The 26206-nt window shown below is 42.1% G+C and overlaps 1 long non-coding RNA gene across 1 annotated transcript; it reads right to left on the bottom strand.

Annotated features, from left to right (window-relative positions):
• Positions 1-24211: 24211 nt before the first annotated feature.
• Positions 24212-25609, bottom strand: LOC125484229. The gene is made up of 2 exons (XR_007263065.1): positions 25479-25609; positions 24212-25243 (listed from the first exon to the last, which is right to left on the bottom strand). It is a non-coding gene; the product is annotated as an uncharacterized LOC125484229 (long non-coding RNA).
• Positions 25610-26206: the final 597 nt, after the last annotated feature.

Here is a 26206-nt window from a genome sequence, read left to right as displayed (position 1 = left end):
GGGTGTGTGTGTGTGTGTGTGTGTGTGTGTGTGTGTGTGTGTGTGTGTGTATCTGTCTGTCTGTGTGTTCAGTTGGTATTTGTTTCGTATAAGAAACAAAACAAGCTCAAATTGAAATTTTCTGAAGAAGGGTCTTGACCCGAAACGTCAGCCTTCCTGCTCCTCTGATGCTGCTTGGCCTGCTGTGTTCATCCAGCTCTACACCTTGTCATCTCAGATTTTCCAGCGTCGGCAGTTCCTACTATCTCTCTCAAATTAAAATTGGCGGCTACGATGTCGTGGGTACCACAGAGACATGGCTGCAAAGGGGTCATGGGTGGGAACTAAATATTGAAGGATACGCGTCGTATTGAAAGGACAGGCAGCTGCACAGACGACGTGGCGTTGCCATGTCAGTAAGAAATGAAATTAAATTGACAGCAAGTGATATTGCGTCAGAAGGTGTAGAATCAGTGTGGGTACAGTTGGGAAAGCAAAAAGGAAAAATAACCTGATGGGAGTTGCGTACTGGCCTTCTAGCAATGTCAGCATGTGGGAAAAGAAATAAATCAGGAGATAGAAAAAGCATGTCAGAAAGATACTATTACAATAATCATGGGGGACTTCAGTGTGCAGGTGGAGTGGGAAAAGCAGAATGGTAGCAAATCTCAAAAATAGGAATGTGTGGAATGTCTACGAGATGTTATGTTGGAGCAGCTTGTGGTAGAGCCTGCCAGGGAAGTGGCAATTTTGGATTTGGTGACGTGTAATGAAGCAGACTGGATTACGGAGCTGAAGGTAAAGGAACCTGAAGGAGCAGTGACCATAATATATTAAAATTTACCCTCTGGTTTCAGAAGGAGAAACTGGAATCAGATGTAACGTTATTACAATTGAGTAAAGGTAACAACAAAGACATGAGGGAGGAGCTGGCCTGAGTTGATTGGAAGGGGAGCCTAGCAGGGAAGACGGTGGAGCAGCAATGGCAGGAGTTTCTGGGGTTAATTTAGGAGGCACAGCAGAAATTCATCCTAAGGAAGACGAAACATACTAAAGGAGGATGAGGCAACCATGGATGACGAGGGAAGTCAGTGACAGCATAAAAACAAAAAAAATACAATGTGGTGAAGATTAGTGTGAAGCCAGAGGACTGGAAATCTTTAAAACCAGCAGAGGATAACTAAAAACTCAGTAAGTGGGGAGAAGTGAAATATGAGAGTAAGCTAGCTAGTAAAATCAAAGAAGATATTAACTTAAAGGGGTAAGACATGGCAGGAGAGTTCCAAACCAGTCTGCTCCTCTTGCTCCATGTGGGAAGCAGGGCACATTTCCAATGGCCACGAACTGCATGTCTGCAAGAAGTGTCTCCAGCTGCAGCAATTGGAAGCCCATGTTTTGGAGTTGGAGCAGCATCTGGGGTCACTGTGGAGCATTTGTGAGGCGGAGAGTGTCATGAATAATGCGTATAAAGTGGTGGTCACACCCACAGGCTCAGACTCCACAGGCAGGAGGGGAATGGGTGACCACCAGGCAGAGCAGGAGGGTTAAGCAGGCAGTGCAGGAATCTCCCGTGGCAATTCCCCTGCAAAGCAGATATACTGTTTGGATATTGTTGAGGGGAATGGCCTCTCAGGGGATAACAGCAGCAGCCAAATTCATGGCACCATAGTTGGTTTTGCTGCAGAGGGAGGGAGAAATAGGTATAGAAATGCTATAGTTATAGGGGATTCAATCACAAGGGGAACAGATAGGCATTTCTGTGGCAGCAAACGAGAGTCCAGGATGGTGTGCAGCATCTCTGGTGCTAAGGTCCTGCATATCTCAGAGCGGTTGCAGAACACTCTGGAGGGGGAGGGTGAACAGCCAATGGTTGTGGTACACGTTGGTTCTAATGACATTGGTTAAAAAAGGGATGAGGTCCTAAATGCAGAATATAGAGAACTAGGAAGAAAGTTGAAATGTAGGTCTTCAAAGGCAGTTATCTCAAGATTACTACCAGTGCCACAAGCTAGTCAGAGTAAAAACAGAAGGGTAAATAAGGTGAACACGTGGCTGAAAAGATGGTGTGAGGGGGAGAGTTTCAGATTCGTGGGGCATTGGGTCTAGTTCTGGGGGATGTGGGACCTGTACAAACTGGAGGGGTTACACCTGGGCAGGACCGAGACAGATATCATTGGTGATGGTGTTGGGTGGGGGGGGGACACTTGGTAGAGTGGTTGGGGAGGGTTAAAACTAGTGTGGCAGGGGGATGGGAACCAGAGGAGTAGGGCAGTAGATGCAGAAATTGAGGGAGAAGTAGAAACCAAGACAAACAGAAACCAAGAACAAGAACAAGCAGGGATGCTGTTAAAAAGAGCAGAGGAGGTGTGTTTCAATGCAAGAAGTATAACAGGCAAGGTAGATCAACTTAGAGCTTTGGTTAGTACTTAGAACTATGACATTATTGCAATTACAGAGACTTGGCTGAAAGAGAGACAGAACTGGCAGTTGAATGTCCCAGGATTTTGATGTTTCAGGTGTGATAGAAGGAAATGTAAAATGGATGGGGGACTTGCATTACTGATAAAGGGGTATCTCACAGCTGTACTGAGGGAGGATACATCAGAGGAATCATGCAGCAAGGCAATATGGCTAGAACTCAGGAATAGGATAAGTGAAATCACAATGCCGGGGGTATACTATAGGCCTCGCAACAGCCTGCAGGAGATAGAAGAGAGAATATATAGATAGATTTTGGAACGATGTAAAAATTGCAGGGTTGTTGTGGTGGGTGATTTTAACTTCCCCTCTATTGCCTGGGACTCACTTCATGCTAGGGCCTTGGATGGGGCAGAATTTGTAAGGACTATTCAGGAGGGATTCTTGACCTAATACATAAATAAGGAAGGGGTTATACTGGACCTAGTTTTGGAAAATAAGCCCAGGCAGGTGAGTGAAGTTTCAGTGGGGGAGCATTTCAGGAGTAGTGACCATAATAACATGAGTTTTAAGATACTCATGGATAAGGATAACAGCAGTCCTTGGGTGAAGGTGTTAAATTGGGGGAAGGTGAACTACAATGATATTAGGCAGGAACTGGGCAATGTTGATTGGAGATGGCTGTTTGAGGGTAAATCCACGTCAGACATGTGGGATTATTTCAAATGGCAGTCGATAAGAGTTCAGGAGCATCACATTCTTGCAAGAATGAAGGATTGGTATGTCTAGTTATGTGAACCTTGGATGACCAGGAATGTTATGACCTTGGTCAAAAAGGAAAAAAGGAAGCATACGTAAGGTCTAGGAGGATGGGAAATGACGAAGCCCTTGAAGTATATAAGGAAAGTAGAAAAGAACTTAAACAAGGAATTAGAAGGTCTAAAAGGAGTCATGAAAAGCCATTAGCGAACAGGATTAAGGAGAATCCCAAAGGCTTTTCATACAGACAAAAACAGCAAGAGGGTAACCAGGGAAAGGGTTGGTCCAACTCAAGGACAAAGGAGGGAATCAATATGTGAAGGTAGAAGAGAAATGTGAAGTCCTAAATGAATAGTTTGTGGTAGTATTCACCAAACAGAAGGAATTGTGGAGGATGATCTCAGGGAAGGGAGTATCGAGTTTCAAAGCCAAGTTGCTATTAAAAAGGAAGAGGTGTTGTGTGTCTTAAAAAGTATTAAGGTAGACAAGTCCCTGGATCCTGATGGGATCTATCTAAGAATATTGAGGGAGGCAAGAGAACAAACTGCTGTAGCATTGACAGATATCTTTGTATCCTCTTTGGCCATAACTGAGGTCCCAGAGGACTGGAGAAGAGTCAATGTTGTCCCATTGTTTAAGAAGGGTAGCAGGGATAATCCAGGAAACTACAGGCCTGTGAGCCTAACATAGGGAAATTGATCATAGAATCCCTACAGTGTGGAAACAGGCCCTTTAGCCCAACAAGTCCACACCGACCTTCAGAACATTCCACCAAGGCCCAACCCCTACAACCCACCTAATCTATAATCCTGAACACTATGGGCAATTTAGCATGGCCAATCCACCTAGCCTGCACATCTTTGGACTGTGGGAGGAAACTGGAGCACCCGGAGGAAACCCATGCAGACACGGGGAGAATGTGCAAACTCCACACAGACAGTTGCCTGAGGGTGGAATCGAACCTGATCCCTGGCGGTGTGAGGCAGCAGTGTTAACCACTGAGGCACCATGCCTGAAAAGATTCTCAGGAACAAGATCTATACACATTTAGAAACAAATGGATTGATGAGCGATGAATAGCATGGTTTTGTGTGGGGGAGGTTGTGCCTCACTCCCCTGATCAAGGTTTTTGAGGAGGTGACGAAGATGATTCATGAGGGAAAAGCAGTTGATGTTGTCTACATGGACTTCAGTAAAGCCTTTGACAAAGTACCTCATGACAGACTGGTACACAAGGTGAAGCCACATGGTAGCAGGGTTGAGCTGGCAAGATGTATACAGAACTGGTTTAGTCATAGGAGACAGAGGGTGACAGTGGAAGGATGTTTTTTGGAATGGAGGGTTGTGACTAGTGGTGTTCCACGGTGATTACTGCTGGGACCTCTGCTATTCGTGGTCCACATAAATGATTTGGAGGAAAATGTAGCTGGTCTAATTAATAAGTTTGCAGACGATACAAAGAATGATGGAGTTGTTGATAGTGTGGAGAATTGTCAGAGGGTACAGCAGGATATAGATCAGTTGAAGGCACAGGGAGAAAAATGGCAGATGGAGTTTAGTCCAGACAAATGTGAGGTGATGCATTTTGGAAGGTCAAGTATAGGTGGAAATTATACAATGAATGGCAGAACCCTTAGGAATTTTGATAAGCAGAGTATGGGGATGATGAGGTTATACATTTTAGTAGGGAGAATAGAGATGTAGTCTATTTTCTAAACAGGGAAAGGCTTCAGAAATCAAAAATGCAAAGGATCTTGGAAGTCCTAGCTAAGGATTCCCTTAAGGTTAATATGTAGTTCAGTTTATCGTTGAGATATTTACTTCAAGAGGTCTAGGTAACCAGAGATGAGATGTACTGGAATATTGTAAGCAGTTTTGGGCCCCATATCTAAGGAAAGATGTGCTGAGGTTGGAAGGGGTCCAGAGGAGGTTTACAAGAATGATCCCAGGAATAAAAGGCTTCTCATTATGAGGGGAGGTTGAGTATAGAAGAATGAGGGAAGATCTAGCAGGCTTCATCCTGTCAGTGGGACAGGACCTACCAGAGATGTATTTGTATCATTGACAGCCATAGGTGAAATGCCAGGAGATTGGAGGGTAGCTAATACTTATTAAAGAACAGCTGAAGGAAAATGCCTGGGAACTACAGACCAGTGAGCCTAACATTTGTGTTGGGTAAGTTGTTAGAGGGTTTTTTGAGAGACAGGATCTGCAGGCATTTGGAGAGGCAAGGACATATTTGGGATAGTCAGCATGGCTTTGTGCATGGGAAATTGTGTCTCATGAATTGGATTGATTATTTTGAAGGGGTGACCAAGAACGTAGATGAGGGCAGTTCAGTAGATGCAAGGACTTTAACAAATTACCACATGATAGGTCGATCGTTAAGGTTAAATTTCATGGGATCCAGGGAGAACTACCCAACTGGATACAAAATTGGCTTGACAGTGGAAGACAGAATGTGGTGGTAGAGGATTGTTTTTCAGACTGGAGGCCTGTGACCAGCAGTGTGCCATAGGGTTCTGTGCTGGGTCCACTGTTATTCATCATTTGTCTAAATGCAGTGGATGAGAATTTAGGAGGTATGATTAGTAGGTTTGCGGATGACACCAAGATTGGTGCAATAATGGACAGTGAAGAAGGTTATCTGGGAATACAGTGAACAACTGGGCCAGTGAGCTAAGGAATGGCAGATGGAGTTTAAGTTAGATAAATGTTGCATTTTGGTAGGTCAAACCGGGACAGGACTTCAACAGTCAATCGTAGGGCTCTGGGGGGTGTTATAGAACAAAGAGATCTAGGGGTACAGGTTCATAGTTCCTTGAAAATGGAGTCAGAGGTAGACAGGGTAGTGAAGAAAGCTTTCAGCATGCTTGCTTTCATTGGTCAGAGCATTGAGTACAGGAGTTGGGATGTCTTGTTGCAGCTGTACAAGATGTTGGTGAGGACATGTTTGAAGTACTGCGTGCAGTTCTGGTCACCCTACTATAGAAAGGATATTATTAAACTAGAAAGAGCGCAAAAAAGATTTACTAGGATGCTACCTGGACTGAAGGGTTTGAGTTATAAGGAGAGGTTGGATAGGCTGGGAGTTTTTTCTCTGGAGCATAGGAGACTGAGGGGTGACATGATAGAGGTCTACAAAATCATGAGAGGCATAGATAAGGTAGAGAGCCAACAGCTTTTCCCCATGGCAGGGGAGTCTAAAACTAGAGGGCATGGGTTTAAAGTGAGGGGGAGAGATATAAAAGGGTCTGGGGGTCAATTTTGTTCACACAGCGGGTGGTGAGTGTTTGGAATGGGCTGCCAGAGGTAGTGGTGGAAGCGAGTATAATTTTGTCATTAAAGAAACATTCAGACATGTACATCGATGGGTTAGGTATGGAGGGGTATGGACCAACCACAGGCAAATGGGACTAGTTTAATAGTGAAAACTGGGCAGCATGGGCAAGTTGGGCCAAAGGACCTGTTTCCATGCTGTAGACCTCTATGATTCTATGACCTCTATGACTCTATGATTGAAACTTACAAAATACCGATGTTACAACAGGGAAAGGCCGAACCCCTCTGATAATTAAACTAAAACACAAGCCCTGATCTGTTATGACAGGAGTAGGGGTTCCCCTCTAATAATTACCCATTAATCACCCAGAGAAGCTCATCTTTCCCCTTGTAACCCATGAAAAGAGTGGTTAAAAGAAGGAAAATCCCTGATCCCCATTTTACAAATAACAAGAAACAATTTGTATATTTAACCCAACAATGAACAAATTAAGAAAATTACTAACAAACCAACAATTCTCCCTAGACTACTAACTACTCCCTAATTCGTCTAAATTTTACTGAAATGCTGTTTAAATAAAGACAAGTCCCACTAATATAAACCAAATTAATAAGAAGCAATAAATTATAATTTAATCTCTCCAAGTCCGCACAGACTGTCTTCTGGAATCCTCTGTTGTCTCGTATCTCTTCACAAACGCCTTTCTTCTACTAATTCTGCTGTCAGAAATGTTTTATTCCTACGATTTCTTCAGTGAGGACTTTGAGCTAAAATACTGTGGTACTTTTGATTAATTAGATGGGATTTCTCTGAGAGCTGAATGGTGCTAACTCTGGCAGGTGGCAGTTGTCTCTCTCTTTCAGATGGTGGTTGGCTCTCACCGATCTTTCAAAATGCCCTCGTCTCATATACCCATAATGACACAATCAAGTTCTTGTAATATGACTGGTTTCAGGTTGTCAACACCATCAGATTTAAATTCAATTGGCTTTGAATCACTGAGTTTGGTTTTAAATTAACTGGCCGAATTCAAATTCATTGTCACAGCATCAAAACAAGACTGCTGTTTTGCCTGCCACCCGTAAGGTATTTTTTTGATACACTTTGTTTCACTTTTTGAGGTTCTCTGTTCTGGCAACTTCAGCTGCTGCTCACAGACATACATTATAGACAAAGCACAAATCTCTTAAAGGAACCACACATTTTAGCTTCCTGCTTTCCACCTCACAATTACTCTACCCAGCTTCATAACACTGAGCAACCTCTACATAGAGTGGACAGGGAGAAGACATTTCCACTGGTAGGAGAGACAGCCTCAGAGTGAAGGGACAACCCTTTAGAACTGAGATAAGGAAGAATTTCTTCAGCTAGAGAGTGGTGACTCTGTGGAACAGAAGGCTATAGAAGCCAAGTCATTGAGTGCATTTAAGACAGAGATAGATAGGTTTTTGATTGGTAAGAGGATTAAGGGTTACAGGGAAATATCAGGAGATTGGAGATGAGAAACATAACAGCCATGATCAAATGTTGGAGCAGATTCGATGGGCCGAATGCCCTAACCCTGCTCCTGTATCTTATGGTCTAAATGATACTTTTGTTTTCACTCACGGGATGTGGACATTATTAGCTAGGCTAGCATTTATTGCCCATCCCTAATTGCCCAAAGGGCAGTTGACACTTAACCACATTGCTGTAGGTCTGGAGTAACATGTAGCCCAGGCCAGGTAAGGATGGCAGTTTCCTTTCCAAAAAGACATTAGTGAACCAGATAGGTTTTTCCAAAAAGTGGCCACAGTTTCATGGTCATCACTAGGCCCTTAATCCCATATGTTTTCTATTGAATTTAAATTTCACCATCTGCCATTTGAAACCTGGTGCCTAAACATTACCTGGGTCTCTGGATTAATAGTCTAGTGATAATACCACAAGGCCTAGATTTTCCATTTACTAATCATGGTTAAACTCCTCACTTTATAATTATCTGGCTGTCATTTGAATGTTTTTCTTTTAAATAAGGGCATCATTTTGCACCCTTCTCCAACTTCTCTGGCAGCCCTATCATTCTTGGTAAATATATCACAAATTGCTAGAGAAACTCAGCTGGTCTGGCAGTGTACTGCCAGATCTGTTGAGTTTCTCCAGCAATTTCTGTTACTGTTTCGGATCTCCCGCATCCTTTATTTTATTAAATATACCCACTGAGACATAAGCAGCATGCTTTGTCCTCCAGTTCCTTAATTCTGGGCCTGGTGCTGTTTGCACTTTGAATCTCTTCAATTAATTTTCCATCAGATGTATTAAATAACTCATCTGAGGTTTAGTTTTACAAATTTTAAAAATGTTCGCACAGTTAAAAGCCAATATTGTCCAGGCAATCATTGTTGTGGCATCTCAGGTTTATAGTAAAAGGGTTTAGGAATAAAAACTAACGCTGAGGAGGAGGCGGACGAGGTGGTTAAAATCAGATATGGTGTATTCTCAGACACCTAATCAACAGTCCAAACTGGAAAGCCCAAGGCTAATTGGAACACCTTGACAACAAAGACACCTACATCAGACTTCTGCTCATTTACTACAGCTCCGCCTTCAACACCATTAACCCCTCCAGACTGATCTCAAACTCCGTGACCTAGGTTGCCGCTCCGCCCTCTGCAATTGGATCCTCAGCTTTCTGACCCACAGACCGCAAACAGTGAAAATAGGTAACTGCACCTCCTCCACAATAACATTCAACACTGGAGCCCTCCAAGGATGAATCCTCAGCCCCCTACTGTACTCCCTGTACACCCACAACTGGGTTGCCAAATTCCGAACAAATGCCACCTACAAATTCGCTGACGACACCACTATTGTGGGACAGAAATCTAATGACAACGAGTCAAAATACAGAAAGGAGATTGGGTCTTCCCTTCAGTACTGTTTCCTGCACCCTGGTACCTACCTGAAAGATATTGTCAGTGTGATATGGGCCTCAAAGTGGATTGTGAGCAACGGATGAGCTGTTCTTGAGGTACGACAGGCACAGCTTACCCAAAGTATTTAGTCTGGGCCTAAAGCTGCATTTACAATTGATTGACTGATTTATTGATTTATTATCATGTATACCAAAGTACAGTGAAAAGCTTTGTTAATAAGCAGTACAGGCAGATCATAGTAAGCAAGGATGTAAGATCAAAAAAACTTAGAGGCATGCAGATTATATTGCACTGGGCATGTGCTAGGCGAGATCAATGTTAGCAAGATCAGCATTATTTGAGGCTGGAGAATCCATTCAACAGTCTGATAATGGCCAGAAAGAAGTTGTTCCTGAACCTGCTTGTGCATGTGTTCAGGCTTCTGTATCTTCTACCTGACAGAAGAGGTTGTAGGAGATCATTACCACGGTGCAATGGGTCTTTGATGATGTTGACAGCCTTTTTACGGCAGCAAGCCATATAAATGGAGTCCATGGATGGAAGGTTGGCTTCCGTGATGGTCTGAGCTGTGCACACCACCTTCTGTAGTTTCTTACGGTCCTGGACAGAGCAGTTGCCACACCGAGCCATTACACACCCGGACAGTATGCTTTCAATGGTGCATCTGTGGAAGTTGGTGAGGGACCTTATGGACATGCCCAATTTCCAGTTAAGAGTCAACCATATTGCTGTGGGTCTGGAATCACCTGTAGGCCAGACCAGGTAAGGATGGCAGATTTCCTTCCCCAAAGGGTATCACTAAACCAGATGGATTTTTCCCAACAGTCAACATTAGACTCTTCATTGAGTTCAAATTCCACCATCTGCCATGGTGGGACTTGAACCTGGGTCTCCAGGACAGTAGCTGAGTTTCTGGTTTAATAGTCTAGTGATATTAACTATAGGCCATTGCCCTCCTTTCCCCTCTCTAAGGAACAGCCATCCTTTTAATGCCTGGACTAAGTATTACTGGCAGTTGCCCCATATACTTCATCCATTCACCCATGAAAACCTTATTCAGCACCTTCAAACAGGCTATTCCTATTTACATATTTATGAAGTCTCTTGTCTATGTTGAGCAGAAACTCTGGGTGCCTGAAATTTGATTCAGGTAGAGAAATTCAACTGCAGACAACTGTCAGTAGTCCATTTCTCAGCCAAGAATTCTGCTATGTTTTCTGACTTTATTTTTCTCTTCGTTACTGGAACTGAGAATTTCCCAAATCGTGTCTGATGTAGTTAGAAGATTAATGAGAGACATCAGGCAGATCAAATGCTCAGTCCCTATCCATCACTGCACTTGCACAGGAAACCATGGATAGGAGTGAAAAAGCATTCTATCGCCAGACAATTAGTGCAGTTAGAGGCTACGTAAAGGGAGTTGGGAGAACTGAGTTGATTGTTGCATGAGGACTAATGAAACTGTCACTTTATCCCAGGATATCACACTCACAGTGTCACTGTGTAAAAGGAAGAATGCCAAAGTGATCAACAGCACTGCAGTCAGATTGGTCTCACTTACCAAGACTCTACCAGTTATGTTTGCAGATCCAGGTAGATGTACCAGCTATCCACACTTTCCTGTTGAAGTGCCTTGAAATGCTTTATAAAAGATGATAAAATTATTTAGGTCAGCGTTCTTATTGTTAGTGTATTACGTTGGTAATGAAGGTCTTTGCCCACCCTCAACATTAATGTCATAGGGAACTTCCAAACACTAGCACAGCAAGTCACAGGAGGAGGGCTAATGCATGCACTTCTTTACAAAGAATTGCAGAGTGAAAGATACATTATGGTAATCAATATTATTCAGTTGTGCTATGACAGTGATGTGCTTTCTGATGTGTTTACCTCTGAAACAGAATGATACAGCACAGAATAAGACCATTCAGCTGTGTAGGATATAAAAGTCTGCTACTAACAGAATGGGCAATTAGCCCCAGTGTATGTGCATTAGTGGCAGGAACTCACTAGGGGTTCATTGATTTCAGAGACAATACCTAATTAACAACTACAAATTGGTATCAATGCTGTATACTGTATGTAACAATATTATAGAGTCATAGGGTCATACAGCATGGAAACAGACCCTTCAGTCCAACCAGCCCATGCTGACCATAATCCCCAAACTAAACTAGTCCCACCTGCCTGCAGTTGGCCCATATCTCTCCAAACATTTCTTATTCATGTACTTATCCAAATGTCTTTTAAACATTGTAACTGTACCCACATCCATCACTTTCTCTGGAAGTTCATTCCACACACAAATCACTTTTTGTGTAAAAAACATTGCCCCTCATGTCATTTTCAAATATTTCTTCTGTGACCTTAAAAATATGCCCCCTAATCTTGAAATCCCCCATCCTCGGGAAAAGACATCTGCCATTCACCTTATCTATACCCCTCATGATTTTATAAACCTCTATTAGGTCACCCCTCAACCTCCTATGCTCCAGTGAAAAATATCCCAGCCTATCCAGCCTCTTTTTATAACGCAAACCCTTCATTCCCAGCAACGTCCTGGTACATCTTTCCTGAACCCTCTCCAGTTTAATAACATCCTTCCTACAACAGGGTGACCAGCGCTGGCACAGTACTCCAGAAGAAGCCTCACCTACATCCTGAACAACCTCAACATGGCGTTCCAACGCCAATACTCAAAGGTCTGAGCAATGAAGGCAAGTGTGCTAAACACCTTCTTAACCACCCTGTCTACATATGATGCAAACTTCAAAGAATTATGTACCTGAACCCTAGGTCTCTTGGTTCTACAATAGTAACCAAGGCCCTACTTTTAATTGTCTAAGTCCTACTTGTTTGTTTTACAAAATTCAACACCTCAAAGTTATCTAAATTAAACTCCTCAGTCCATTGCCTAATTGATCAATATCTCTTTGTAATCTTAGATAACCTTCTTTATTATTCATTATACAACCAATTTTGGTGTCATCTGCAAACTTACTAACTTTTCCTTCTATATTCTCATCTAAATCATTTATATAAATGACAAACAAAAGTTGACCCAGCACCAATCCCTGTGGAAGGTAATAGGCCTCTAATCTGAAAAACGACCCTCCACCACCACCACCTATCTCCTGCCATTAAGCCAATTTTGTTATTTAGTTAATTAACCAGCACTGTATAGCAGCCTATAGGACATAAGTGATAGTGTACAGGGATGTGATGGTAGATGGGTGAGGGGGGAGGAGGTGTGAGGATATGAGCAAGAGGATACACAGGGAAGTGGACACAGGAAAAGGGGGAGAAAACATCCTGATTCATCTCTTGCCGTTCATTCATGTTGAGTTAACATCCTGGATTTTCTCACCTACCTAGCACCATTGTGGGAACACATCGACACACAGATTCCAATTGTTCACGATAGCCCTTTCAGGACAATTAGAGGTGATAATAAGTGCAGCTTTTTCACTGCTGTCTACTTGCAAAAGCAAGATTCACATCACCTTTTCTTTCAGTGGGTACTTCAGATTCAGTTGACAATTGAGATTACCAAAGTGAATGCTCCAATCAGAGGGCTATCACAATGCCCAGGAGAAATTATCAAACTGCAGTGTTGAAACAGTTGGGGGCAAATAAATATAGGGAGAGAGAATGAAGGAGAAGGGGTTTAAAAGTGGCAAGCTACAAAGCAATCAGTATCACACTTCTGGAGAGAAATAAAGTGCCCAGCAAAGCTATCATCTCATCGGTTGTCGTTCTCCTGAATATGAAGAGAACCATAGCATGGATGTGAATTTCTTTTTACAGTTTACCAGATTACAGCAGGGTTGGGATGTTTGAGGACCTGGATTACAGCAGTAGAGGAAGCAAACTGACAGGTACAGGAACGTGAGAGCAGATGGATGTGCAGGATGTAAGATGATAAAAGATGTCCAAAAGGAAAGCTCTTCTGGAAAGCGTGGGTGAGGAGAATATATGTCTGTGGCATTGAAAAATATACAGAAGGTGCTGGATAAAGAAACAATAATTTATGGAGACCGATAGATAGAAAGCAGAAACACAGGAAATGAAACAGATACTACCATTGATTGAGTCAAAAACTGCAGAGAGGCAGTCTCCTCTGTTCAAATGGAAAGTGGAGTAAACAGAATACAGTGATGGAAAAACTCAAAGAAAGAGGTAGAGTCTTTACAGGAAATGCATGGGGAAAAGTATAATGTACATAACACAGGAGGCAGTGGATGTAAAGTCTATGTGAAAACTACAGCAGAGATAAAGCAAGACAATCTAAACATGGGTGGAATGAGTCAAGGACCACATGAAGTTGATGGAGATGTCTTGGAATCACAATTAGGAAATTCTTGTATCAGAACAAAGACATTAAACAGCAACATTACAGGTTTCAATATAGTGAATAAAAGTGTCTGAGATTAGCATAGTTGGAAAAAAGCATGTTCTACAGAGCTCAAAAGAAAAGGACGTAGAAAAGAAAATCCCATAACAAGACCTTAACTGAGGAACTCAATATAACTAAGAGAGATGTTGTTGAAGACATGGACAAGTTCAAATTACACGCAGGTGCAGCAGTTGGGGAGGAAAGCTAGTGGTATGCTGGCCTTCATACTGAGGCAATTTGAGTATCGGAGTAAGGATGTCTTGCTGCTGTTATGCAGTGCCTTACTGAGGCAACACCTTGAGTACTGTGTGCAGTTTTGGTCTTCTAGTCTGAGGAAGGACATTCTTCTATTGAGGGAGTCCAGCAAAAGTTCACCAGACTGATTCCTGCGATGGCAGGACTGACATATAAGGAGAGACTGGATCGACTGGGCTTGTACTCACTGGAATTTAGAAGAACTGGAGGGGTGGGGAGTTCATGGAAACATATAAAATCCTGATGGGACTGGACAGGCTAGATGTGGGAAGAATGTTGGGAAAGTCCAGAACTAGGAGTCACAGTCTAAGACTAAGGGGTAAGTCATTCAGGACTGAGATGAGGAACAATTTCTTCACTAGAGAGTTGTGAATCTCTGGAATTCCCTCTCACAGAAAGTTGTTGGGGCCAGTTCGTTAGATGTATTCAAGAGGAAGCTGGATGTGGCCCTTGCAACTAAAGGGATCAAGGGGTATGGAGAGAAAATGGGAATGGGATACTGAGATTGCATGATCAGCTACAATCATGTTGAATGGTGGTGCAGACTCAAAGGGCCGAATGGCCTGCTCCTGTACCTATTTTCTATGTTTCTGTGTTTCTAAGCAGAGTAGGGTGGTATTTGTGAAAAGGTTGCCCACTGTTCAACTCAAAAGAAGAGGGCTAGGAGACCATCATAATGAGAGATATAGTCCCAAGAATGGCTTAAAGCTTAATATAGAAGGAAACTTTGGAGAAAATAGCTAGAAATATAAAAACAGATTGTCAGAGTATCTGTAAAAAATTTTAAAAGAGAAGAGTTAACAAAGTTAGCTTTCCCACAGAAAATGATCCTGGAAAACAATAATGGGAGATGGCAGATTAATTGAACAGGTCTACACTATAGAGGATAGTAGTAACATCCCAGAATTAGTTATAAATCAGGAAGTGGAAAGGAGAAAGGAATTCAAGAAAATTACAATCACCAGGAAAGTGGTACTGAGCAATTTGTTGGAGCTGTGAGCTGACAAGTCCCCAGGTCCAAATGGACATCATCCTAGTGTCTTACACAAAGTGACTAGTGTAAGTACCATGCTTTTCTGGTGTCTTTAAAAAATGTGGACTGCAAAGCATTTTTAAAAATAGGGATTTACCAGGGTGGCTGCATAATTTCACAGCAAGGAGTTTGATGCCTATTGTGAACTCTTTTTGTGGCTGTGGTCTTCTGCAATTCACAGATGATTAGGATCAAAGGAGTAATTTAAAAGTGAAGTTGCTTCTCAGCTAACTGAGCAGGTTGGAACTGTAAACAAGTTATAGAGACAAAGAGAGAGAAGGACACAGATGTATGTGCAGTTGTTCTCCCGAGCAGAAGCTTCCTATTCTCTGCAGTAAAAAACTCAATTTAAACTTGAAGAAAACCAGTTTATTTTCATGCAGCAGTTGCTGTGAGCTGTGACCTTTGAATTGATAAATCAGATACATTTTATAAGCGAATCAAGCACTCTGGGCCTCTTAAAAACCTGTGGAAGCATTTGGAGAAAGACAACTGAAGACCAAACATCTGGCCAGCCAAAGAAAGATAATTGGAACTGGAAAGCAAAGTCCACTGAACTGACTTTCCTGTTTTTCCAACTCTGCCAATAATCTATTTTATGTGTGTATTAGGGGGAGTTTGTCAAGGGATTGCAGTTTTATTTAGTCGTGTTACATGCCAATTGTTTATAACTGTTTATATAGTCTAATTTTTGTAATAAATAACAACTTTTCTTCAATACAGAAACCTGATCCATGCTTTCTGTCAACCTTGGTCTGAAAGGCAGGTAAATTAGGGAACTGTGCAACCTTTTAAAATAACTTTAGCATTTGATTTGGCCCTAGGAATAAGATAGAACATAGAATAGCACAACATAGGAACGGGCCTTTGGCCCACAGCGTTGTGCCAAACATGACGCCAAATTAAACTAATCCTTTCTGCCTGCCCTTGGTCCATATCCCTCCATTCCTTGCACATTCATGTGCTTATCTAAAAGTCCCTTAAATGCCCATATTGTATCTGCCTCCACCACTACCCCGGCAGTGTGTTCCAGACTCCTACCAATCTCTGTGTAAAAAAACTTGCCCCTCACAACTCCTTGAACTTTCCCCCTCTCACCTTAAATGCATGCCCCCTGGCATTAGACATTTCAACTCTGGGAGAAAGATTCTAAATAGTAGAACTCAATTTATGGCTACTACCCCAGTGAATCGTCACTGTAACGAGATAGTTGATGCATTGCTTTTAATTTTCCAAAATTTCCTAGATTGAAGTAAGATAGTGAAGCCAAATCCATTATTGAGAAAGGAAGAAAGAAAACAGGAAACTACAGATCAATCAGCTTAACATCCATCATGGGGAAAATGTATGAATACATTATCAAATTTGTGATAGCAGGGCACTAAGAGCAGTTCAAGGCAACGAGACAGCTCAAACATGGTTTTGTGAAAGGGAAATCATGTTAATCAATTTATTGGATTTAATTGAGAAAATAGCATGCTACAGAAGAAGGAGAACCGGTAGGTGCACTGTACTTAGAATTCCAGAATGTATTTGATAGGCTGTCACATCAAAGATTAAAATGAATATTAAGAGCATATTGTGTAGGGGATAACTTTCAGGCATGGATAGAAGTTACAGTGGCTAACAGCAAACAAAGACTAGGATAAATTAGTTGTTATCTGGTTTGCAAGCTGCAAAGAGTTGTCTGCCATAGGGGCTTCAAGTTTTTATAATTTTTATAAATGACTTGGATGAAGGGACCAAAGGTATAGTTGCTAAATTTACTGATAACGCAAAGTTTATTCAGGTAGTAAAAAGGACATAATGAGGCTATAAATTGGTATAAGTCAGTTAAGTGAATGTGCAAAGATCTGGCAAATGAAGTATAATGTGAGGAAATATGTAATTGTCCATTTTGAGAGGAAGAATATAAAGAAAGCATATTATCTAAAGTGAGCGACTGTAGGTACAGCTAGTAATTAGAAAGGTTTGATCAGAGATAGTCAGCATGGCTTTGTCAGAGAGAGGTCATACCTATCAAACTAGATTGAATTTTTTGAGAATATAATAAGGTGTGTAGATGAGGGCAGTGCAGTTCATGTGGTTTATATGAATTTCAGCAACGCCTTTGACAAGGTCCCACATGGGAGACTAATAAAGAAAATAAAAGCACAAGAATCCAGGGTAACTTGGCAAGATGAAACTAAAATTAGCTTAGTGGTAGGAAACAGAGTGTGGTGGTGTTTGTGTGACTGGAGGTTGGTGTCCAGTAATGCACCACAGGAATCAGTGCTGGATCTCTTATTGCTTGTGATATATATAAACAATGGAGATGAAAATATAGGGTGGATGATAAGTGGGTTTGTGGATGACATGAAGATTGGCTGGTTGGTTAATAGTGATGAAGAACATTTTAAGTTACAGGAAGATATAGAACAGTTGGTCAGATGTACCGATCATTTGCAAATGGAATTTAACCCTGAACAGTATGAGGTAATGCACCTTGCAAGAAAGAAGTAACGGGGGTACACAATGAATGGCAAGATACTAGGAAGCTCAGAGGAACAGAGGGATCTTGGGATACTTTTCCTTGAAGGTGGGAGAGCAGGTTAAAGGCTGGTTGAGAAGGCATACAGACACTTTATTAGTCATGGCATAGATTATAAGAGGGGGAGGTTAAGTTGGAGCTGTACAGAACATTGGTTAGGCCACAGCTGGATACTTTGTGCAGTTCTGGTCATACTCTACAGGAAGGAAATGTTTGCTCTGGAGGCAGTGCAGAGAAGATTCACCAGGATGTTACAAAGAATGGAGCACTTTAACTATGAAGAGAGGCTGGCTTGTTTTCTGTAGAGTAGAGAAGGCTAAGGGGGTTTCTGGTGATCTCATTGAAACGAAAATTAACTCATATTGCCCATCTTGACATTACTTGCAAGTTTACCCTCCAAGTTTATTTTCTCCTTTTGTTTTTGGGTCACCTTCTGTTGGTTTTTAAAGTTTAACAATAATCTATCCCACATTGTATAAATGTGAGGTTATTAACTTTGGAAGCAAAAACAAGAAGGCCGATTACTACCTGAATGGCTGTAAATTGGGAGCGGGGAGTGTGCAGCAGGACCTGGGTGTCCTTGTGCACCAGTTGCTGAAGGTAAGCATGTAGGTGCAGCAGGTGGTAAAGAAGGCAAATGGTATGTTGGCCTTCATTGCGAGAGGTTTCGAGTACAGGAGCAGGATATATTGTTGCAGTTGTACAGGGCCTTGGTGAGACCAAACCTGGAATACTATGTGCAGTTTTGGTCTCCTTTTCTGAGGAAGGATGCTCTTGGTCTCAAGGGAGTGCAGCAAAGGTTTATCAGGCTGATTCCCGGGATGGTGGGACTCATGTATGAGGAGAGATTGACTAAGTTAGGGCTGTTTTAGCTAGAGTTCAGACGAATGAGGGGGGATCCTCATAGAGACTTATAAAATTCTAACAGGACTGGACAGGGTAGATGCAGGGAGGATGTTCCTGATGGTGGGTGTGTCCAGAACCAGGGGTCACAGTCTGAGGATTCTGGGTAGATGATTTAGGATGGAGATGAGGAGACATTTCTTCACCCAAAGAGCAGTTAGCCTGTGGAATTCATTACCACAGGAAATAGTTGATGCCAAAACATTGAATGTATTCAAGAGGCGGCTATAAATAGCACTTGGGGTGAATGGAATCAAAGGTTATGGGGGGAAGGCAGGATTAGGCTATTGAGTTGGACGATCAGCCATGATCGTGATGAATGGCAGAGCAGGCTTGGAGGGCCGAATGGCCTCCTCCTGCTCCTATTTTCTATGTTTCTATGTATATCTTTTCTTGTGAAAGAATAAAGAAAAAAGAACAAGAGAGCATGGATTAAAAGTGAATCAGAGATAGCTGGAACTGCAGATGCTGGAGAATCTGAGCCTTTATGCTCCTATGATGCTGCTGGGCCTGCTGTGTTCATCCAGCTCTGCACCTTGTTGTCATAGATTAAAAGTGATGTGCGAACAATGCAAAGGTGGTGTGCAAAAAAACTTTTCATACAGCGAAGAGTTTAGGATGTGGAATGCACTGCCTGAAGTGTGGTGGAGGCAGGTTCAGTTGAGGCAGTCAAGAGGGAATTGGATGATTATTTCAGGGAACTGGAGAAAAGGCAGAAGACTGGCACTAGTTAATAGAGCTAGTGCAGGCGCAATGGACTGAACAGCCTCTTCCTGCACCATAATAATTCTGTGTTTCTGTGAAACCTACAAACTATTTAAAGGGACAGACAGGGCAGATGTATTTTTTTGTTTAAATAACAGTTTGAAGGTTCAGTGACAGGGTCACGTCCAAAAGAAGTCAACAATTATCAGAAAGTTGACATTTGGCCTCAGCCTCTTAGATATTCTTCTGTTATTTAACAAAAGCACTTTTTTTCTGATCAGGTTTGACAAGAATAGCAGAGTTGTACTTTAGTGAACAGAAATCTACCAGTTCAGAGGAAGATAACTTTAGTGGATCAAGATGTTTACAAAGGGTAAAGGGATACATGAAGCTTAACCCATCGAGGAAAAGTAGCATGTTTAAATGGTGTCACATTCATCACCTTAAAAATTCACTTCTTCCACCACTGCACAGAATAGCAGCACTGTGAGTCATTTACAAGATGCACTGCAGAAACTCACCCAAGTTCCTTTGACAGCATCCTCCAAACTTCTAACCTCCATCATTCAGAAGAACATCAGCAGTGGAGATATGAGAACACCACCTGCAATTTTCCTTTGACTCACACTTTCTTCTGACCAGGAAATATATGATTACTTGCTCACTTTCACTAACAAAATCCTGAAATTCCCTGTCTAACAGCACTGTGGCCATGTACAAGATATGGATGGAAACAGTTCAAGAAGGTGATTCACCACCAACTCCATGGGCAATTAGGGATAAGCAATAAATGCTAGCGATAATCACATCCTAGGAATGAATTCAGGATGGGCGGGTGATCGTTAGCAACTCCTTTGTCTGTCCAATTGTCTTTCTCTCTCTTTGGGCTCTATCCTACCGCTTACTCCCTACCCTACCCACCTCCCTGTTTTCTGCATATAAACTGACGTTTTCCCAGCCACCATCAGTTCTGAGGAAGGGTCACCGGACCCGAAACGTTAACTCTGGTATTCTCTTCACAGATGCTGAGCTTTTCCAGCAACTTTGTTTTTGTTTTTGTTCCTGATTTACAGCAACTGCAGTTCTTTCGGTTTTTATTAAGGATAAACAGAGTCTGATAAGCATTTGCTGAGAATGTATCTTTTATGTTTGGAAAAGGAATGGTCAGAGTTGAGGGTAAACCTGGCAAGAAGTAAGGAGTAAGGCTGTTGCTGGATCAAAATCCTGGAATTCTCTTCCTAACAGCAGTGTCAGTGTACCTACTGCAGTGGTTTAAGAAGGCAGATCACCAACACTTTCTCAATGACAACGCAGGGCAACAAATGTTGATCTTGCCAGTGAAGCTCATAAAACATGAAAGATAGGACAATAAGAGGACTGGACAGTGGGAAAGAGAACTGGGCAGTGACTGACTTTCATAAATTGTTCGAGTTTGTTTTTTTGTTAACCTAACAGTGTGAGACAAGGGGCATTAGGGAACTGAGACCCTGCGCAGCTACGGATCAAACCGACATGATGCTTCTCGAGTGAGCATTACACAGCAAGAAATTTAGATGAAATACCAGAAATATTTGAGGAGTACTGAATATCACAGGGATAATCAGTAATCATAAAGTTACTAAAGATAGTTTGGGGAAACTTTCAACTGAAATTCACTTGGACTGAGTTTGGTTTGGAGGCAGGTGTGAAGAAAATGGTTCAAAAAACAAATCTCAGCAAGTAGCTAATCACAAAGAAGAAGGGAAAGAGACGATAATAACGGTGACCAGGTTAAAGTAAACAAGTTAAACCCTAAAAATGAAATGAATGGAAATTCTCCATAGCTCATGCTCCTGCACGAATGGCAGTGAATGAAACAATAGAAATATAAACTCTGCACATTTTAAACGTCTGAGACAAAAGCAGAAAGAAAATAATTGGTAAGTGTGCTAGCATGATAAAGAGAAAAGACATACATGTTTTGCACAATGATCCTTTGCCCGGTTAGGAAATAATATGAGAGCAATTCACAAACTCCCTGCACTACCACTGACAAACAAAAATTGCTCTTCTTTCAACAAACTTAAACTGTAGTCAAAATGCACTTCTCACTGGAAATTTCAATGTTTTACTTATAAAAGAGAAGCAACATAAACAGTCCTCTGGGATACGGAAGCACTGAGCATTACCGTATTAATATTTAATGCAATGCAACAGGAACATTTGAAGGTTTAAGTCCCTCCCATTGCCCACACACCCCACCCCCACAACTTGATCTTAATCATATCGAGAAGGTAGATGCCAAGGGGAAACTGAGAATTCAGTGCAGGAGGAGGGAACATCACAACTAGGGTACACCCTGGATTTACAAGTTAATCACCAACAGAGAGAATTGGGAGGACGTAAAAAGTTGCTATTAATACAATGCATAAACAGAGTGAGGGTATTTACCTAAATACCCTTTATTAACCCAAATGCAATTAGTTATGATATAAAAAAGATTTCATTGAGTCATAGAGCATAGAAAAAGGCCCTTCAGCCCACCATATCTATGCTGACCAAGTTTGTTGCCAAAGGTCCTCTTTATATGTTGCCAATACTGGCATTAGGGTCAAAACCAAAAACCTAATTTGCCACTCAAATGCTGCACCAAGGGTATGGTATACTATTAGAAGTGTCATGGGAAGCTAAATAAATAAACCACGACCCCTCCGACACTGACAGGTTGATGTAAAACAATCCAATGACTCTGTTTGAAAAAAGAACAGCGGATTTATCCATGGTAGCCTGACCAATATTTATCTATTAATCAATATATTAAAAAATGGGTTAGAGGAAAGTACAGATAAAGGGAAAGATACAGTTACAGAGAGATTTGAAAATAAGGATGAGCATTTTGAACAAAAAAAACCAAAGAACTGCAGATGCTGGAAATCGGAAAAAAAAACAGAAATTGTTGGGAAAAAAAAACTCACCAGGTCTGGCAGCATCGTGGATAGAAAGCAGAGTTAACATTTCAAGTCCGGTGACCCTTCTTCAGGGAATTCTAAAATTGAGCTGCTGATGGACTGGCAATCAATGTTGTGATGTGTGATCAGGACTCAGTGCAATTTTGAATGAATTCAAGTTCATGAAGGGCAAATGATGGGTGATCAGGCAGGCAGTGTCTGGAGGAGCATCAGATGGGGATGCCCAGCATGGTAATCTTAGCCTGATGTGGCGTTCTCTCAGTGTGGTAATCTTGTCATGGAGTCATAGAGATGTACGGCACAGAAACAGACCTTTCGGTCCAACTTGTCTGTGCTGACAAGATATCCTAAATTAATCTAGTCCCACGTGCCAGCATTTGAACCATATCCCTCTAAACCCTTCTTATTCATATACCCATCCAGATGCCTTTTAAATGTTGTAATTTTACCCGCCTCCACTACTTCCTCTGGTAGCTCATTCCATACACGCACCACCCTCTGTGTGAAAATGTTGCCCCTTAGGTCACTTTTAAATCTTTCCCCTCTCAACTTAAACTACGTCCTCAAGTTTTGGACTCCCCTACCCTGGGAAAAAGATCTTGGCTATTCACTCGATCCATGACCCTCATTGTTTTTATAAACTTCCATAAGGTCACGCCTCAACCTCCAACGCTCCAAGAAAAAATGTCCCAGCCTATTCAGCCTCTCCTTGTAGCTTAAACCCTCCGATCCCAGCAACATCCTTGTAAATCTTTTCTAAACCCTTTCAAGTTTAACAACATCTTTCCTTTGGCAGGGAGACCAGAACTGTATGCAGTATTCTAAAATTGGCCTAACCAATGTCCTGAGCAGCTGCAATATGACCTCCCAACTCCTACACTCAATGGACTGACCAATGAAGGGAAGTGTGCTAAACGCATTTTCTCACTACCCTGTCTACCTGTGACTGCACTTTCAAGGAACAATGTACCTGCGCCCCTAGGTCCCTTTGGTTGGCAGTACTCTCCAGGGCCCTATAATTAAGTGTATAAGTCCTGCCCTGATTAGCCTTATCAAAAGGCAGCATAGAGCTCTACAGCATGAAAACATGTCCTTTGGTCCAACTGGCCTATGCTGCCCAGTTTTCATAAGAACATTAGAAACTGGAGCAGGAGTAGGCCATCTGGTCCCTCGAACCTGCTCTACCAGCTTACACTTACCTAAATTAAACTCCATCTGCAACTCCTTGGCCTGTCATTCCATCTGATCAAGGTCCAGTTATACTCTGAGATCACCTTCTTCACTGTCCATCTATTTTGGTGTCATCTGCAAACTTACTAACCATACCTCCTATATTCACAGTCAAATCATTTGTCCCAACGTGGTGGTCTTGTCCCAACATGGAGGTCTCATCCTGTGGCAAGGTCTTCTTCATCTTTGGCTTCCAGCAGCCCAAAATGGCAGTCTACTCCCGGCTGTGTCTTCTGGGTTTTCCATCATTCCTTAATTGGTTTTCCCTGGGCCCAGGAGCTGTTCACTGAACTATGATGGACTTTGTCTTAATTTTACTTTAATTATTATGTATAACTTCTATCATTAATATAGGCACCATAGTTGGGTGACTTATAAAACTTTTCATGTCCTTTTCATGTAAAGTACACCTGACAATAAACTTATATTCTAATTACACCTAAAGATTACTAAAGAGTGGTTGAAAGTTTCAGCAACCCGTGGTAGAGACAGGTTGATGTGGATGGTCTTGGTGATTGCACACTTAAAATCTCTTTGTTGGCTGTAAATCACATGGGTTGGAAAGGCACTATATAAATGCAAGTATATTTTTAATTAACTATATAGCTTGGCCATTAGTATTATTATTGTTGGCATTTCAGGTGTGGGTTTGGGTACAAAACCTCTTATTTTTAGACTTGGTGACCACATTATAAGTGTTCATGTCTTTTACCTTTAAAACAAAAGACAAATGCTGCAATTATGAAATCAGACCCCATAAAAGATGTGCCTATTAATTCAGAGTGGATATTCCACCTGACACCTACAGTGCACTTCCAGCATTTTTGATGTGTATTAATAAACTTTTACACTTGAAGTTTCGAAAGGATATTTTTATTTAGACATAGCACAACCACTTTCCATATTTAAATTTCCACAGGGTTAGAGGTTCGGGGCTAGCATTAACAAGTGCTTCAGAAATGGAGATTAAACAATGACTTTAAAATCACAGTTTGACGTTAAGTAAACAATTACTAGGGTCCTTGCTGAAGCGAAGTCCGCAAGCATGCAGACAAAACTCCTACAAAATCAACCTGGGTGGACTGGAGGCTGTGTATGGGGGGCTGAAAACCATTGGTACCACCACGTCCTGTTCTCTCCCAATTGGCTACTCAGCAATTCTCACCGAAGCACCTTGATGACTGCCAGGAGCTTGCTACCATTTGTTCCGGATGGAAACCAGTTGTCCATCAAACCACACGGTGCTTTGAGTCCAACACCTCCATGATGAGGTCTCGCAAACAGGTGGAAAGAAAAGGAAGCAAATCCTGAGATCTAGATCCCACTATCTCAGGGCACATCCTGCCGCAATGAGTGTAGAAATGCCTGTCCAATCAGCAGAAACTCACTACCGAGGTGATGACGACGAGGGATTTGTTGGATTTACATTGGAAGAAGTTGTTAAAAAAAATTCTTCCTATCATAAGTTCAGTGCCTCTTTGATTAAAGCTACGAAATAAAAATAAACATTATATATATATAACTAATGCAGACAAAAACAGCGTCAATACAAATAACAGTATTCTATTCGGCACTGCACAGTTTGTTGCTACAAACAAGTTCTAATTGGGTCTCCCACGTTTATCACTTTCATCGTTTGACTGCAAACACGATTTTCTTCAAAACAAAAGGGAAAACCGAGGAGCTATTCCGATGCTGTCCGGGTCTGGACATATTCAGAGACTAACTCGTAGAAATTCAATTCCGGCAGCTACAGTTAAACTCTCTTCTAGGCGAGGTTGGAGTCCCGGTGAATTTCCGGGTTTTCAGTTGCGGAATTCCGCATGGGAATCGCAGTCGGTGTGGGTCCCTGGAAAATTAGGAATGAAGGGTGTCGCCTCCTCCCTGCTCTGGCAAAACAGAAAGCACAGAACAATTATTCAGCGTTTCCTGCTCCCCTCAGTGTTATCAGTCTGGTGAGGCAGGCTGTGTCCTCAGCTCATGAACCCAGCAGGAGGAGCAGATGGGATCACATTGTATCAAATCTCCGAGAGTTGGTGGAACCTTCGCGGTGGGGGTAAAAACAACACTTGGACATCTTTTTTTAAAAAACGAAAACTTCTAACTATCACGTGGAGCGCTCACCTTCCAACAGTCGAGACGGGGAATAAAATAACAAAACGGAAAAATGCCACCAAGAATTGGGCTGCTGGTTTGCACTGAGGGGACAGCTCATTTCCTGAACTGTTGAATGTTTCCCTATCCAGCTAACACGCCCCACCCAGCAACATGAGGGACCCGCCAATCCAGGCTCTGCCAAGGTAAGCAAGGCTCATCCTCCCGCTGCTGCTTGCTTTCCTCATCTCGCTCGGTCTTTTGTTAAAGGGAAAGGTGTTCTCTGTCTTTCTCTGTCCTCTCTCCCCTCTCCCTCATGCAGCGGCACGCCTGGACAGATTGCAATTTCCTCTGGCCCTAGCCCCATTCCCCAATTGCAGTTTGTTTCCAAAAGAAAATAGCTAACGGAGAATTGAATCCTCGATCACTCTGCACGCTGCAAGTGTTTTCGAAACAAAAAAAAATGGTTTCACGTGCCTTTTACTTGACTATACTGTAGACTATACTTTCTGAAGAAGGGTCTAGGCCCGGAACGTCAGCCTTCCTGCTCCTCTGATGCTGCTTGGCCTGCTGTGTTCATCCAGCTCTACTATCCCCTATACTCTAGGCCCGTTTGTTTTGCTTTCAACTGTCTGATTTTCGCTTCAGTAAATTGCAGCCTGTAGTAAATGCAGTTGAAGTGCAGTCTGCTTCCCACTATTGAAGGGAGATGTGGATGCTTTACAAACTCTGATTCGTTTGTTTGTACAGACCGGAGC

This window comes from Rhincodon typus, chromosome 1, assembly GCF_021869965.1.
Source record: "Rhincodon typus isolate 14 chromosome 1, sRhiTyp1.1, whole genome shotgun sequence".
In the NCBI taxonomy this organism is placed as follows: domain Eukaryota; kingdom Metazoa; phylum Chordata; class Chondrichthyes; order Orectolobiformes; family Rhincodontidae; genus Rhincodon; species Rhincodon typus.
Note: the sequence above shows the minus strand (reverse complement) of the source record. Positions and strands in the feature narration are given on the sequence as shown.